Source organism: Dermochelys coriacea, chromosome 7 (assembly GCF_009764565.3).
Source record: "Dermochelys coriacea isolate rDerCor1 chromosome 7, rDerCor1.pri.v4, whole genome shotgun sequence".
In the NCBI taxonomy this organism is placed as follows: domain Eukaryota; kingdom Metazoa; phylum Chordata; order Testudines; family Dermochelyidae; genus Dermochelys; species Dermochelys coriacea.
The window spans coordinates 123,884,685-123,898,032 of NC_050074.1; the positions used below are offsets into that span (position 1 = coordinate 123,884,685).

The 13,348-nt window shown below is 57.3% G+C and overlaps 1 protein-coding gene across 3 annotated transcripts in view; it reads left to right on the forward strand.

The window, feature by feature from the left end:
* LZTS2 (leucine zipper tumor suppressor 2) overlaps positions 1-13,348 on the forward strand; it is a 45,208-nt gene that overhangs the window by 16,348 nt on the left and 15,512 nt on the right. Inside the window, exon 1 of one of the 3 annotated variants that reach the window (XM_038410682.2) lies at positions 9,707-9,821. The exons of the other annotated variants lie outside the window; for them this stretch is intronic. The gene's annotated coding sequence lies outside the window, so the exon portion shown is untranslated. Of the gene's footprint in view, positions 1-9,706; positions 9,822-13,348 lie in introns of those variants that run through there. 3 annotated transcript variants of the gene reach the window in all.

The following is a 13,348-nucleotide window of genomic DNA, read 5'->3' on the forward strand; positions in this document are numbered from 1 at the left end:
ATCCTGCTGATCCATTCGAGCTAAAGGAGAATCCCCCTGAGGTGTCAGCTGTACAGGGCCTATGACACACTGGATCAGTTCCGATTCCACCCAGGAGAGGGCGGCATTGCTCAGACACCCCAGCCAGCTCCTTCCTGCCTGAAATAGTCCAAATCTGCTGATCTGCCTCACGCGCAGCAAGGCACCTCTGCTGAGGAGGGCGTCAGAGAAGCGAGTGGTTGAGGAGTGGAATGGGGAATTTGGAGGGTGTGGGGCTGCCTGGTTTCTCGGATTCTCCTGCGCTGGGAGCTGCTGTTGGCTCTGTTGATCGTCTTGCAGCGCATGGGCAGGGAATGCCGGGGGAGACGCCTCTCGGCTGTTATGACTCTCCGGAATAAATAGAGCGACTGGAGAAAGAACAACTTTTCTCTTTGCCTTTTGTGCCTCGCTCAGCCATTTTCGAAGCTGAGGAGGAGAGTTTGGTCTTGTCCCCAGAGCTGCCCGGGTTTGACTTTAAATCCATGTGGAAGGTAGACGAGAGACCCCAGTTGCGCTGATTTCAGTGGGGCTGGGTCTAGATCCCTCTCCAACGCTTTAAAGAGTTCAACCCTCATCTCTGGTCAGTTTCCCAGCTAGTCAGTTTCCTCTGTCCCAGGAGATCTGCTGGGGTGGGGGAGCTCTGAGCTCTCTGGTGACCTTCCCCAGACCTGAAGACCGGCTCTGTGGAGCTCGAAAGTGTGTCCCCTCCACCCCCAGCTGTTAGTCCAATAAAAGATATTGCCCCTGACCCAAAGACAGCTCGCCCCTTTGGCACCAAGCTTGGCACATAGTCCAGACACAAAGGGCGAGGGCTTCCCCCCAGCCAGCGCATGGAAACGTCTCCGTGTGCAGCATGCTCGAGCGGGTGTGACTCTGAACTGTGCCCATGACGCCCCCTTTGCTTTCCTGGCTCTGCAGGCACCGCTGCCCTGGAGTTACCCCGGCTTTGTGAGGTGAATTGCTTTGGTGGCTAGAGAGAGCCCTGTGGAGGGGGCCAGCCGGCATGGGAGCCCTGGAGCCCTCCCACCCATGAGGGGGTGCAGGCCGTCAGTGGCTGTACGTATGTCAGTGCGCAGCTATTGTTTGGTTTGGTTTCTTCTACTGCCAAGCTGAGTTCACAGGGGCACCAGCAACAGATGTGGGCCGGGGGGAGGGGGATCCTCGCTGTGGGACTCACATCTTTTGGAGGATTTTGCTGTTGGCCTTCAAAGAGAAATGGACCCTTCCCCCTGCCGATTGATCTAGTAGGAGCCCTTGGCTGAGGCTGTTCCCAGCTCGGGGCCTGAACCACCTGGTGGTGATGTCTCAAAGGGCAGATGCCCGCTGTGCACTCTGAAAAGGGGCTTTCTGATCGGTAAGGCCCCGATCCTGCAACGAGTTTGTCAAGTGCGTGGTGCTGGGGGTCTAGCAGAGTTAGGAATTTAAGCTCCCAGGCTCATCTTTTGAAGGTGTTGTACAGATTTCCTTTGAGGACGAGGAGCGAGAGGTCAGCTAGGGAGTGATCCCTTTGTGAAAAGTGTTCGCCCATCAGTGATAGGGTGGTTTTGTGTTTGATCATTTTCCTGTGTGAGCTCATTCAAGGGTATTGTCATTGGTTTTACCCACATACTTGGTATTGGGGTATTTGATGCACTGGATGAGATAAACCACCTGTTGTGATAGGCGTGTGGGCCCCATGGATCTTGAAAAGTGTGTTGTGGTGGGGTGGGAAGGTTGATCATTATAGCATTGGCGATATGTCTACAGATTTTGCATATGTTGTTCTGGCAGGGTCTGGTGCTGCTTTGAGTTGCTGATCCTGGTCTGTAGGGAGCTTGCTTCTAATGGTGAGACTGGGGGACTGTTTGAAGGCCAGAAGAGGGCGTTCAGGAAAGATTTCTTTCAGGATGGGGCCCCCATCAAATATGGATTGTAAATGTTTAATAATACCTGTCTGGGTTCCAGTGTGGGGTGGTAGGTGACAACTTTAGAGATGTGGGGTCAGTGGGTTTTGGGTTTTTTTATGTATTGAAGGTTTTCCTGGGGTATTTGGGTGGCCCATTCCATGACACAATCTACTTCTCCAGTAGAGTGTCCTTGTTTGGTGAAGGCGGATTACATGTGTTAAGGTGTGTATCCAGGACTTCCTCCTCGGAGCATGTTCTGTGGTGTCTGAGCACCTGGCTGTAGATAACCAATGTCTCGGTGTGTTTGGGGTGGTGACTGGATCTGTGAAGGGAGGTGTGCTGATCTGTGGGCTTCTTGTATATAGTTGTCTGTAGGGTTCCATTGCTGAAGCAGATTGTGATGGAAGTTGATGCTGGCGTGGGAGTATTCTCGAGAGAGTTTAATGGATGGTGGTGGTTGAAGTGGTGGTGGAAATCTATGAGGGAGTTTAGGTCTGTCCAGAGGATGAAAATATCGTTGATGTTTCTCAGGTGTATCATTGGTTTTGTGGTGCATCTGTCCAGAAATTCTTCCTCAAGGTGGCCATGGAGAGGTCAGCACATTGTGGAGCCCTCCTTGTACCCGTGGCTGTTCCCGTGATTTGGACAACATGTTTGTTGTTGAATGTGAAGCTGCTGTGGCTGAGGATGAAATGGATGGGTTTGGCAATGAGTTTTGGGTGGATTTCTGAGCGTTGTGTGTTATCTTTTAGATACTTGAGGCAGGCAGCGATGCCGTCATGGTGAGGGATGTTGGTGTATAGAGAGGTGACACCCATGGTGGTGAGGATGTGGTTCTGAGGGCAGTTGTTAATGGTGCAAAGTTTCTGGAGGAAGTCAGCTGTCCTGGAGGAAGCTGGCTCTTTGTGCAGTGAGTGGTTTGAGGCTGGTTTCTGTGAGTCCCGATACGTCTTCAGTCCTAGTGCTGCAACCAGATACGATGGGTCTGCTGGGTTACCTTGTTTGTGTATCTTGGGAAGCACGTAGAAGATCCCTGATGAGGGCTCGTGGGGGATGGGCTTGTAAAGTGTTTCTTGGAGTTGTTTGGGGAAGGTTTGATGGTATCGTTAAACTCCTGGGTGAACTGTGGTGTGGGGTCTTTGAGTTCTTCACAGTGGGTGGTGTTGTCTGTTGGCCTCATTGACATTGTTATCTTCTTCTTCTTCCATATGGCTGGGGTAGAGCAGCAATTACAATTTCACCTGAAGCTGATCGAGCCAGGTGGCTACAGCAGGAGTGGCAGAATTTATTGTAGTGATGCCTCCTTCATATTTATAAATTGGTCTGTTGTGGGGAAGCACACTTGCACGCTGGGGAGTTCTTGATTTTCCATTTGTGCATTAGATGCCTGCATCTACTATGGTTGGTTCGGATATGATTCAGAGTTGACCAAGATGACTGTGGAAGGTCAAACCCAGGAACCTCCTGTGTGGGATCTGGCACAAAGTGCTTATTTTTAAAGTCTTGTTTAGCCCAATATTCTTTGCAAGCCTCCTTCTGATTGTCACCTGATTGCATGAGGCTAAACGAAAGTTCCCAGAAAGGCTTGCGGGACTTAAGATGCTGGGGGGAGATGAGGGTTGTTGAGGTCTTGGTGGATAGGAAACATCTGTTTTCCTGGATTTGCTGAGCTTCGTGGAGCATCGCAGCAGTTTGGCCTGCCGGCGGGGGAGCAGTTTGACAGAACAGCTGTTGGAGTTGACGGAAGGGTTCCCGGAATGTGCCGCATCCCTAAATTCAGCTGGGTGTCCACACGTCGTGTGTGGCTGCATCTGCTCCATACCAGTGCACAATATTCAGCTACCAAATATACAAGTGCCATTGCAGATGTTTGCAGCACTGATGCTGTAGTCATTGTAATTAAGGACTGCAATAGCGCCCCCTTTGCCCGCTGGTTTGATCACTAGCTGGTAGTTGGATTTCAGGACAAGATAGCTGTCCTCTTGGCAGCAGAGCGAAACGCCATGTCTACACTACACGCTTTTGCCAACGCAAGTTACGTCAGCACGGAGCTGCCACAGTTAGTCTATCACTTGTGCCTATGCATCCTTGGCTCCTTGCACCGGCGCTGGGGGAGCACCATGGGTAGGTAGCCCCGTATGCAATGTGCCATCCTCCAGCTCACTGTCTCTTGGGAAGTTTTGACAATGCATAATGGGGCAGAAAGCAATTGCACAGGGGTGACTGGGAGCAAGGTGACAACTTCCCAGCATGCAATTTTCTACATCCTATAATTTTTGCACCTTAAAAAAAAATCCCATGAACCCGCGCGGCCCGTCTCGCTATCCGCCATCTCTGACAGAAGCTGGAACCTGCACAGTTCTGCATTATTGTCATGGGCATTGCAAGCACAAGACGCACCATCTTTTGGTATTTGCAGAGCCGCAAGAAGAACCAAATCAGCGAGGAACACGATAATTGCTTGGAGGACAGATTGCTGGGGGACAGACCGAGAACCAATTCAAGGTTGTTGATGGCATTCACAGATCAGCGGCACATAGTGGACCGTCGCTTCTGGGCCTGAGAAACGAGCACTGACTGGGATTGCATCATAATGTAGGCTTGGAATGATAAACGGTGGCTGCAGAACTGTTTGATGTGGGAGGCCACGTTCCTGGATCTGTGTCCCAAGCTCTCTTCAGCCTTCCAGCACAGGGACACCGGAATGAGAGCTGTACTGACAGTGGAGAAGCCAGGGGCACTCGTACTGTGGAAACTTGCAGCGTTGGATTGCTACTGGTCAGTGGTATCCTTTTGGAGTTGGAAAATCCACTGTGGGGTGTCTTGTCATGCAAGCACATGGGGCCATTAATCACCTCCTGCTATGCCAGACTGAGAGTCTCAGCAATGTGTCGGACATAGTGGATGGATTTGCCGCAATGGGATTCCTGAACTGGTGTGGAGCATTAGATGGCATTCCCATGCCTCTTTTAGCGCCAGCCCACCTTGCACAGAGTACGTTGACAGAAAGGGCTACTTTTTCCATGGTTGTGCAAGTGCTGGGGGATCACCAGGGATGCTTCACTGACATGAACATTGGCTGGTCAGGAAAGGTGCATGACGCTCGCCTCTTTAAGAATGCAGGACTGTTCAGAATGCTACGGGGGCCTTCCTTCCCAACTAGCGGAATACCATTGGCAATGTTGAAATGCCAATAATGGTCCTGGGGGACCCAGACAACCCCTTTCTCCCCGGCTCATGGAACCGCATACTGGCTACCTCAACAGCTACCAGCTCAGCAGGTGCGGAATGACTGCTGAATGTGCTTTTGGTAGATCGAAGGGACGCTGGCGTTGGATTCTCACAAGACTGGATCTCAGTAGGGGAAGAAAAATCCCAATGGTTATAGCTGCTTGCTGTGATCCACATAATCTCTGTGAAGCAAAGGGGGAAAACTTGCCACTGGGGAGTAGGGCAGAGGTGGAGTGGCTTTGCAAGAGCACTTTAACAGTGAGCCACAGTAATGCATTGTGATGTATGCATTACTGCTCTACCTCTACCTGGCGCTGCTGTTTTGGGCCTGTTAAGAATTGTGTGGTGCTTGGTGTACATGTGTGAATATAGCACTGTCGATGCACCTAATAATTTTGTTGTACTTGCTGTACATTTATGATGAGTTGTCACGCTCTACAGTAACAAGTACTGAAGTGGGTGCTTTCATTGCTCTTTGCAGCATATGTTGGGAACGAATAAAGATGAATTATTTTCCAAACAATAGACTTTTGGGTAACAAAACCAGCGCAAAGAAAAATCTTGGCAATTTACAAGCGAAGTTAACAAGGGGAAAGAACATTTACATCCATTTAGCCTATACTTACACTGACCTGTGACAGCCACAGTTGCTGTATGTGAAGCTGTGGCTGTCCATGCTTTCTTCTGGTGTGGGATGGTAGGGGTATGCGTGAGAACCCTGAGGCCGTATGAAATGCTGAGGGGAGAGGCATAGGGACTGCAATGGAAGTCGAGCCCAGGATTGTTGAATATGGAAGTCCCAAGAATCTGCAGCATCTGTATTTGCTGGCGGAGAAGCCCTCTTGTGTCCTGGTGCATTTCCCTCTGCTTGTCTTGCTGGGACTCCTGGGTCTTTCTTCTGCCCACTCATTCCTTCCCCAGGCTGTCTGCAATATTCACCCTCCTTCCCCTTGGCGGCACTGGCTTGTAGGATCTCACTTAACGTGTCATCTCAAGTCCTCTTTTTTTCTCCTCCTCATCTTACTCAGGTGTTCCATGGGTGTGGAGAGGGAACCACTCAAGGCTGCAACCGCAACAGCTATAGATAAAACACCCAGAGGTACCATTATCACTATAGTCACAAGGGAAATCGAAAGTTAGGGTTTAGAACTGCTTTCCCTTGCCCCCCTAAAGATTTAAACAAGACCTGCTTATTGACGTTTCTGCTTCGGAGGGCTTGTGCATGGCACCACTTGCGGTACTGGCCATGGTGAGTATGGTCCACCAGAGGCGAGGAGAACAAGGAGGGAATTGCTTGGTTGCAAGACATGAAGAGTGTCGGGCAATGGCACTGGATACCAGCCCTGTTTTCCCGGCGATGGTGATTTTAGCTGATATCTCACTCAAGGGGAACGAAGGCACAGAGAGCACCGCTGCTGCTGGTGACCTGAAGTTACTCAGGACCATATGCCATTAACTTGTTTACTGCAATGGTGCCTGCTGAAGTGATCACCGGTTGGCATGGGAAAGTGTTCTACCGTGGAGGAAGGAATAAAGCTGCCACCTCTAGAAACCTTTGGGAGAGGATTGCAGAGAACCTCCCTGAAAGTTTTATCGAGATCTCTCAGGAGGATTCAAGGGACTTCTCTGTGTAGATAAACAAACTGCTCCACATTCCCCCCGCCTTAACTGTGTATGGGAACAAAAGCAGATATCTCTACCTCTTTTTGTTGTACCACTGCCTTTTCTAGTGCAACTAAATTAATGTGATGGGAAATACATTTACACACTTACCCAAGGTTCCTTCCTCTTATCGGGCTCGCCCCTGCTCAACTGCCAGGACTGACTGGATTGTGATGGAGTCTCAGAGGTCCTGGCTCATGGCATAGCTGGATCCCTTGGGCTTCGACCTTGCTGTTCATGCCAGGGGTCTGTGACTCATGCTTCTTGGCGGTATCCCCGGCGCAATGCGGGATGGGATGGGGTCTCCACCATATATGGCACGCAGCTCTTTGTAAAAGCAGCAGGTCTGTGGATCAAGTATTGGCCTCCCTGGCCTTCTGATCTGCCTGCCGCAGTTCCTAGGCTTTCACGTAGCTCTATCACTGGTTCCTGTGATACCCGTTCTCCAGCGTCCCCCATGCAATCTGCTCATAGGTGTCCACGTTTCGACTTCTGGTCTGTAGCTGGGCTTGCACAGCCTCTTCTCCCCCGAGGCCCAGGAGATCCCATATCTCCTGTCTGCTCCGTGCCAGAGCGTGACAGGAGCGTGGAGCCGGCCCGGCCAGCTGGGCAATTGCATGCAGTGGAGAGCTGCTAGGTGAGCACACCACGCTTGGCAATCAGGAAAAGGCTTCAAAAATGTGTGGGGTTTTAAAGGAGGGAGGGGGAGGGGGCGCTTCCAGTCTCAGTGACCCCGAGCAGTGGAGTTCCCAACTGTGATCAGAGCGGTCCGTGTCGGGCATTGTGGGAAGCTGCTGGAGAACTTTGAGGGTTGACATTGGTAACCAGATCCAGGCAAGGCAGCTGATGTCGATCTAACTTTGTAACATAGCCCAGGCCCTAGTCGGGGCTGTGATGTTTGTTACGGATTTTTTTCAATTGAGGTAACAATCCAGTGTGTGGTTTTGCCCGCTGAGGGTGTCCAGTCAGCTGATGACTGTGGGCTGGGAGGTGAAAGAATTCTTGGGGGCGGAGTTGGTGAAGAATTATTCTGGTTCTCCGCAGGTTAGGATGGTATCAGGTTGGTTCAGGCCCTTGAAGAGTGCAGATAGTTCCAGGCAGGGGCTGTCTTGCTAGGTTGACGACGTTGAGGTTTCGTGTGGTGGCCATTGGGTGGGTCCTGATGCTTTGGTTTCTCCTGGAGGTTGGGTGGGGGGTTGTTGGAGTCAGTTACACACCTTGTTTTTGTGTTGGGTGGCTGTCATTGTTTTGAGTGTCCTGCATGATCTCCAGGTAGGTGTCTGGCTTTTTTCTCTTCCATTGGGTGGGAGCAAGGGATGATCTCTACTTTGAGATGGTCCCTTCTGGAGCACGAGGGGTGCTGTAGATGGTTCCCCAGCGTCTCTGAAGTCTGTCTGCAGAGCTGTTCGCCGTATCTGGAGTGGCGTGTAGTGATCAGAGGGTGGTAATTGGCGAGTCCTCTGAGCATGTTGTTTTGTTTCTTGCATTTGCTCAGGAAGCTGATGTCGCTGTTTAGCCTGGCTTCCTTCTTCATCTTGTGATGTTTTCATTTTCAACAGCAAAACTCAGTCTCTTCCCTAGCGGTTTTTAGCATAGTGGTAGCTGGGTTGTTCACACATCCAGCCTGGGGGGGGGTTCCCAGTTGGTTTTGAGCTCCTGGGGAGAAAAGTCAGTCTTAAACCGCTCAGCCATTGTCTAATCATCTCTCTTGATTGTCACTGTCACATATTGTGTGTATTGTCACAGCGCATAGGTGCTCGCATGAGGTCCCATTGTGCTAGGGGCTGTACGGACATAGACCAAAAAGACAGTTTGTGCTCTTCCTTACATCCAAGCGGTGCACAATCTCTAGTAACTCACAAACCTGTACAGGGATTTTCCTCAGACTTCCCACCCAGCAGCCCACGATCAGCCATGGAAATATTCAGATCTCCTGAGGAATGAGGTTCTAGCAACTGCCCCGCCCGACCTCAGCTTGCCATGAGGCTCCCGGCTCAGACTGCGCTTCCCAAGTTGTGCTGGGCCGTTTGCCCCTAGTGCACAGACAAGGACAAGAAGCACAAAGAGCCAACATTTTCAACAGTGCCTCTGATTCTGGGTGCCTGGCTGGCACCTGTAGCTCCCACTGATTCCAGCTGGCATGGGAGGTGCACAGCACCCTGGAAAATCCAGCTCTAGGTGGGTCCTGTGAAAGGCACAAATAAAATCCAGGAGTCCTGACATCCCATCCCATAGCTCTAACCGGTAGGCCACACTGCCTCTCCTCCCCGAGGAGTGCAGGCTTGGCCCATGTGTGCCATGCTCCCTGCTCAAGGTGCCTGGCAGCGCCCATCTAGCCTGGCGCTGAGTGTTCCTGGGGTTGCAGTGACCCCCCCCAAACCCATGCTGTGTGCTCTAGAAGCCTGCTTTCTGGGGGGTGCTCTGTGACATGCACTGGGGTTTCCCCTCTAATGCAGGGCAGCCCTTGGTGTTGCCCCATGGGGTGACATGAGTGTGGTCGTTCTCAGCCAAAGGGCATGGTAGTGGGCGGGGGCTAGGGAGGCTCCCAGTGGAGTTCCAAGTGTGTGGGCTGCTTCATGTGTGTCCTTGGGCAAGTCGCTTAGCCTCTCTGTGCCTCAGTTTCCCTATCTGTGCCATGGGGACAACAGCCCTGCCTTGCCTCCCAGGGGGTGTTGGGAGGAGAAACCCATCCAGGGTTGTGAGGGGGAGGACAGGGAGAGCCGGGGACAGCGAGGGGGGGTGTGCAGCGGAGGGTGCGGGACTGTGGGGGTACCGTGCTGGAGTTCATGGGGCAGTGGGGGGCATGGCAAAATGTGTCAGGTGCAGCGGGCGGGGCCGAGCAGGGCTGGGGGCGGGGCCGGTACGGGCAGGGGGCGGGGCCCGAGCGGGGCCGGGGGCGGGGCCAGACCGGGCGGGGGGCGGGACCGAGCGGGGCCGATTCCAGCCGGCGGCCGGGCCGGGCCGAGCCGAGCGGGCGGGGCTGCGGGGCCGCCCGGTAGCGCGACATGGAGGCGGCCGGCGAAGGTGGGTGCGGGGGGACCGATCCCGGCCCCGATCCCGCTGGGGCGGCCTGAGCGCCAAGGGACCGGGAGCCAGGCCCTGCCCCCCCCCCGCGTCCTCTGCCCCCCCTCCTCCTCTTCCCCTTCTCCTGCCCCCCCCCGCGTCCTCTGCCCCCCTCTTCCTCCCCCCAGCCCCCTTCTCCTGCCCCCTCCTCCTCCACCCAGCCCCCTTCCTCCTCTTCCCCCTTCTCCTGCCCCCCCGCGTCCTCTGCCCCCCCTCTTCCTCCTCCCAGCCCCCTCCTCCTCCACCCAGCCCCCTTCCTCCTCTGCCCCCCTTCCTCCCCCCAGCCCCCTTCTCCTGCCCCCTCCTCCTCCCCCCAGCCCCCTTCCTCCTCTTCCCCCTTCTCCTGCCCCCCCCGCGTCCTCTGCCCCCCTCTTCCTCCCCCCAGCCCCCTTCTCCTGCCCCCTCCTCCTCCACCCAGCCCCCTTCCTCCTCTTCCCCCTTCTCCTGCCCCCCCCGCGTCCTCTGCCCCCCCTCTTCCTCCTCCCAGCCCCCTCCTCCTGCCCCCTCCTCCTCCACCCAGCCCCCTTCCTCCTCTGCCCCCCCTTCCTCCCCCCAGCCCCCTTCTCCTGCCCCCTCCTCCTCCCCCCAGCCCCCTTCCTCCTCTTCCCCCTTCTCCTGCCCCCCCCGCGTCCTCTGCCCCCCTCTTCCTCCCCCAGCCCCCTTCTCCTGCCCCCTCCTCCTCCACCCAGCCCCCTTCCTCCTCTTCCCCCTTCTCCTGCCCCCCCCTGCGTCCTCTGCCCCCCTCCTTCTCCTCCTCCCCCCGCGTGGGGCCTCTTGCGGGGCTGCGGGAATCCCGCCTTAATGCTGGGCTGGGGCTGGGATGCCTCTTGAGACCATGAGCCGCCAGGCTGGCCTGTCGGGGGCGAGGCGGCTGGAGGTGCCAGGCTGGTTGGTGCATGGGGGGGATATGGGGCACAGGGGGCTGGAGGTGCCAGGCTGGTCCGTGTGCAGTGGGGGGCACAGGGGGCTGGAGGTGCCAGGCTGGTCCGTGTGCAGTGGGGGGCGCAGGGGCTGGAGGTGCCAGGCTGGTCCGTGTGCAGTGGGGGGCGCAGGGGCTGGAGGTGCCAGGCTGGTCCGTGTGCAGTGGGGGGCGCAGGGGCTGGAGGTGCCAGGCTGGTCCGTGTGCAGTGGGGGGCGCAGGGGCTGGAGGTGCCAGGCTGGTCCGTGTGCAGTGGGGGGCGCAGGGGCTGGAGGTGCCAGGCTGGTCCGTGTGCAGTGGGGGGCGCAGGGGGCTGGAGGTGCCAGGCTGGTCCGTGTGCAGTGGGGGGCGCAGGGGCTGGAGGTGCTAGGCTGGTCCGTGTGCAGTGGGGGGCGCAGGGGCTGGAGGTGCCAGGCTGGTCCGTGTGCAGTGGGGGGCGCAGGGGCTGGAGGTGCCAGGCTGGTCCGTGTGCAGTGGGGGGCACAGGGGGCTGGAGGTGCCAGGCTGGTCCGTGTGCAGTGGGGGGCACAGGGGGCTGGAGGTGCCAGGCTGGTCTGTGTGCAGTAGGGGGCACAGGGGGTTGGAGGTGCCAGGCTGGTCCATGTGCAGTGGGGGTTGCAAGGGCTGGAGGTGCCAGGCTGGTTGGTGCATGGTTGGGGGGGATATGAGGCTCAGGGGCTGGAGATGCGAGGCTGGTCTGTATGTGGTGGGGGGTGCAGGGGCTGAAGGTGCCAGGCTGGTCGCAATGTGGTGGGGGGCACCGGGTTGCCCAGGATGGCACCTTGCTGTTGGATGCAGTTTATCCGTGGAGTTGGTGCCAGGTGGCCGTGGGGAGCCTGGCCCAGGGGCAGGCCTGTGTGCCTGTCTCTGTCCTGGGGGCTGTGGCCAGCCACACTCTGCGGGGCTCCCAGTGGGGCTGGAGCATCTCCCCCTGCATCGCTGCATGGCACGTTGGCTTCCCTGGCACGGTGCAGCCCCCTGGAGCCGCCCGCCTTGTTGTCCTGACGCAGCCTGGCCTCACGCCACGTGCCAGGCCTGGGAAAGCTGCCGGCACCGAGCGGCAAGTGGGGGCTGCCTGCCAGAGGCTCCTCAGTGTCCCCCCAGGGCCTGCTGGGAACGCTGGCCGGCCGCGGACCGCCCCACGGCCACAGGGGGAGGGCGCTGGTCCCGGCACCTGGCTGGTGGGGTGGATTTGACGGGGTTACCCACTGGCCCCAGAGGGACGGGCCCATAGCTCTGCCAGTCTAGTCTCTCGCTGTCTGCGCCTGGCCTGCGTAGCCTGGTCCCGCTCTGGGCCCCTTGGCACCGAGGGCTACTCGCTGGGCCGGGCAGCTCCAAGTGGAGCAGGGGACTGGGAGCTGGGGGAGACCCAAACGAGGCTCCAGGTGTGGGGATCAGGCTGGGCTGGGGGCCGACTCCAGTGATGGGCAGGGCCTGAGCAAAGGGGGCTTTGCTGGGGGGTGGCGGAGGGACCCCCCCGGAGGATGGGAGGAGCCATGGCAAGGGGGTAGCACGGGGGAGGCTGAGTTTGGGGGGTGGGGATGTGCCCGTCCCCCCAGCTCCCGTTACTGTTGTCAGGGGGTCAGTGGTGGCGGCCTGGTTGTGTGAGGTGAACTCGGCATCCGTAGGTCTGGCTTGTTGGGGGCATGGCTCCTGGGCCATCCCCTGAGAAGCTGACTGGGCTTGGCTGTCTACCTGCCCTGCAGTGCGGGGGGCAGGGGCAGCTCTGTAGGGTTCCCTTGGTGCAGAAGGGCAATGGTTGGGGGTCAGATGTATTGGGGACCCAGGGGACCGGCTCTGCTCATTGGGGAGGCCCCCCACCCCACATGTGCTCAGCACCCTTGTAACTTTCTTCCCGGGTCTTGATCTCCCAGTAGGACAAGGGACGCTGGGGGAGAGGTTCTTGAGGAGCATGGCCTGACTAACCCCCCCCCCTCGGCATGGCTGCCCCCCACGTGGACCCCCGGGGGACTCCTCGTGCAGAGGAGCAGCAGCCGAGCCTGGAACGCGCTGGGCTTTGTCCTCCCAGCCTAGGGAAATAGGCCGCGCAGGGGAGGGACAAGTGGGCTGGCGGGGGGGGGCAGGAGGGGGGAGGAATGGGCTGCTCTGCGGCTGGATGCAGCCTCCCACCAGCCCATGTGCTCCTGCGGGGGGCTGGGGCGTCTGCACGGTTCAGAGCCTGGCTTGGGAAGCTCTGGGCCGGATCCCGGCCTTGGCTCCCGTGTCTTGGCCAGCCTAGCCCACAGGGCAGGGAATCCAGCGAGCGGCTCTGCACTCAGCCCCTCAGCAGGCCTGGCCCCGGACCCCAGCGAGCTCACAAGTGCAGTGAGCTTGGTGGGTCTCTGCTAGTAACTCACCTGCCAACTGTGCCCTTCCCAGCTACCACCTGGCAGGCACCATGGGCACCTCTGCACAAGAGAGGCCCAGGGGGCTGAGGGTCCAGATTGAGGGGCACTGGAGGGGAGCCCAGGGCTGGGCTAGCAGGGGGCTGTGGGTCGGGAGTGAGGGGCACGGGCAGAGCTGGGGGTGGGAGCCCAGGGCTGGGCTAGCAGGGGGCTGTGGGTCGGGA